Here is a 3,652-nt window from a genome sequence, read left to right as displayed (position 1 = left end):
CAAAAGCATCAATTATTCGGTACTCAGCTTTCATTATAGTTCAACTCTCACGTCTGTACATAACTACTGAAAAAACCATAGCTTTGACTAGACGGACCTTTGTTGACAAAGTAATGTCTCTGCTTTTTAATATGCTATCTAGGTTGGTCATAGTTTTTCTTCCAAGAAGCATCTTTTAATTTCATGGCTATTTAGGGTTTACTAATTCACTTATCTATACAGTAGAAACTAACACAACATTGTAAAGCAACTATATTCATAAAAATTAATTTTAAAAATTAAAATTAAAAGCAGGATTAGGGAAAATGAAAGAGAAACATTTAGAAGAATATATCTTGCTATCAGAAAGAATTTCTTCTTTTTTTTCTCATTAAACTTTTTTTAATGGGTCTCAAATTCTGTGACAGATTTTTGGTCAAGTAGTTTTCATTAAAAAGTACTGATTTTAAAAACTAATAACTTAAACTGCCACACACAAAACATATGGTCCACAAAAAAAACATTCTCCTTTCCTTCTGAAGGTTTTACAATGCATTGTTATCATTAACCAGTCTTTTACTATTAAACTTAAATGGCCAATTGAGACAAACAGTTCTGAGGCCGTTCTTCCACCACTGATTAACACTGGGGTGGCAGGTATTGGGGATAATATTCATTTAGCCTTCTGAGCTTTCTGGGCAGACTTGGTGACCTTGCCAGCTCCAGCTGCCTTCTTGTCCACTGCTTTGATGACACCCACAGCGACTGTCTGTCTCATGTCACGCACAGCAAAACAGCCCAGGGAAGGATAATCAGAGAAGCTCTCGACACACATGGGCTTGCCAGGAACCATATCAATGATGGCAGCATCACCAGATTTCAAGAATTTAGGGCCATCTTCCAGCTTTTTCCCAAAACGATGATCAATCTTCTCCTTCAGCTCAGCAAACTTGCAAGCAATGTGAGCTGTGTGACAATCCAGCATAGGTGCATATCCAGCACTGATTTGGCCCGGATGGTTCAAAACAATCACCTGAGCTGTGAAGCCAGCGGCTTCCATGGATGGATCATTTTTGCTGTCACCAGCCACATTGCCATGACAGACATCATTGACAGACACTTTCTTGACATTGAAGCCCACATTGTCCCCAGGAAGGGCTTCCCTCAATGCTTCATGGTGCATTTCTACAGACTTCATTTCAGTTGTTACATTGACTAGAGCAAAGGTGACCACCATGCCAGGTCTGAGAACACCAGTCTCCACACGACCCACAGGGACAGTACCAATACCACCAATTTTATAGACATCCTGAAGAGGCAAACGCAAGGGTTTGTCAGCTGGGCGAGTTGGTGGCAGGATGCAATCCAGAGCTTCAAGCAGGGTGGTTCCACTGGCATTGCTGTCCTTACGGGTGACTTTCCATCCCTTGAACCATGGCATATTAGCACTTGGCTCCAGCGTGTTGTCACCATTCCAGCCAGAAATTGGCACAAATGCTACTGTGTCGGGGTTGTAGCCAATTTTCTTAATGTAGGTGCTGACTTCCTTAACAATTTCCTCGTATCTCTTCTGGCTATAGGGTGGCTCAGTGGAATCCATTTTGTTAACGCCAACAATTAGTTGTTTCACACCCAGGATGTAAGCCAGAAGGGCATGCTCACAGGTCTGCTAGTTCTTGGAGATACTGGCTTCAAATTCACCAACACCAGCAGCAACAATCAGGACAGCACAGTCAGCCTGGGATGTGCCTGTAATCATGTTTTTGAGGAAGTCTCTGTGTCCTGGGGCATCAATGATGGTAACATAGTACTTGCTAGTCTCAAATTTCCACAGGGAGATATCAATGGTGATACCACGCTCACGTTCAGCTTTAAGTTGTCCAAGACCCAGGCATATTTGAAGGAGCCCTTTCCCATCTCAGCAGCCTCCTTCTCGAACTTTTCAATTGTTCTCTTGTTGATCCCGCCACATGTGTAGATCAGATGGCCAGTCGTGGTAGACTTCCCTGAATCTACATGCCCAATGACAACGATGTTGATGTGGGTCTTCTCCTTTCCCATTTTGGCTTAGGTTTAACTGTGGTTTTCACGTTGCGAAAAAGAGAACTACATTTTTGTGTATAAGACCTTGACAACAAAATTTCAACTGAAAGCACTGTTATGACCTGGTTGAAAGATAGCTTAACATGAACTGATGAGATTGAGAAGTTTTTAAATAAGCTTACTTACTTACTTATTTCACCATGAAAAAGTATACAAAGGTTCAGCAAAGCAGCCAGCATCTTTAGTAACTAAATTCTCAGTCACAAATAATAACTTCCCACTCAGCATAATTAGAATGCCAGAAACAGAAGAGAAAAATCCTATACCACCAGTATATGTATTGAGTTGACTTAACTTGGGTAATGTATTCCTAGATTTCACCAAAAATAATGTATGCTTAGGTGATAAGGACATATATAGTAAAAAATCTAGTAATATTTCATGTCATCTTGAGGCAAATTCATATACCTCCATTAAAAATCTCCAAGGTTAAAATCAGAATGCATAATGAAAATGCTAAAATGAAGAATGGCTTATTGGCAAGAGCATTATGACAGCATGTTCTGTAAGAAAGGTATATGTGGAGCAAATATTCAAAATAGAATTCTCAAAATAATTAGTGATGACTCCCTAAAATCATTTTGCATCCCAAAATGGACTAAAAGCAGTTGATAACAATTGATTTTTTTAATAAGTTAATGTTGAACTATTATTCTAAATGTTATTAAAAGGATTCAGGGTAAAAATAATCTCTATAAAAAAAGAGTATATGGAAAAGTGGTCCTTCTCTCCGAGATATAGAGATTGTTTTTACCCTGAATCCTTTTAATAATGTTTATGTATATATATATTATTAAATACATTAATATAATATATTATATTATAGGAATATATAAGAGGAACAAGATGGAAATGTCCACTGTGTGCTGGTAACTCCAATGTTTCACCTCTGTTCTCTCAAATAATTCCTATATTTCATTTCCATAATTTAAATTGGTAGGAGTTATTATCTTCATTTGAATACATGGAAATTGGTGCTCAGAGAAGTAGCTTCCCAGGTCATATGCAGGCAGTCTGTCTCATCCTTTCAAGGTGCTTTCTGCTCTGCCACACAGTATCCCTGTGTGGTTATAATTATTCTCACCATTCCATAAATATGCATCAATTTATTCAGCCTCTAGGCAATGGAAATAAAAGTGTTGGCATTTGAATAACACACCATCCACTAATAACACATGGTTCATGCCCAAGGTCTTGTATGCAAATACCCATGGCACTGTGTGGAGTGGGCAGGTGGGAACCCATAGGGGCAGTTCCAGAAGGAAGGTTCTGTAAGCTTCAAGACAAATATCAGGTATTTCAGCAGACTCATAAAAGATTAGTTCACCTCATGGGCAACAGAGGAAAGGACTGAGGGGGGTGGGCCCATATTCTGGAACGTGCAGTTAAGACACTTTAGGAAAGACAGTCAGAAGACAATGTGTCTATTGTGAATACAAGTCCATTAACAACATCTACCATCTCTGAGCCTGAAGTGTTCCAGGTACCTTTATTTCCCTGGATATGCTGACCATGAATTTGTTTCTCTGAAGGAATACATTATAGGCCAATATACATCATTCCAATGCTT

General features: G+C 39.0%; 1 pseudogene; it reads right to left on the bottom strand.

Annotated features, from left to right (window-relative positions):
* Positions 1-625: 625 nt before the first annotated feature.
* Positions 626-2,055, bottom strand: LOC133253912 (elongation factor 1-alpha 1-like; annotated as a pseudogene).
* Positions 2,056-3,652: the final 1,597 nt, after the last annotated feature.

This window comes from Bos javanicus, chromosome 9 (assembly GCF_032452875.1).
Source record: "Bos javanicus breed banteng chromosome 9, ARS-OSU_banteng_1.0, whole genome shotgun sequence".
In the NCBI taxonomy this organism is placed as follows: Eukaryota; Metazoa; Chordata; class Mammalia; order Artiodactyla; family Bovidae; genus Bos; species Bos javanicus.
The sequence above is the reverse complement of the archived record's forward strand: the minus strand, read 5'-3'. Positions and strand labels throughout refer to the sequence as shown.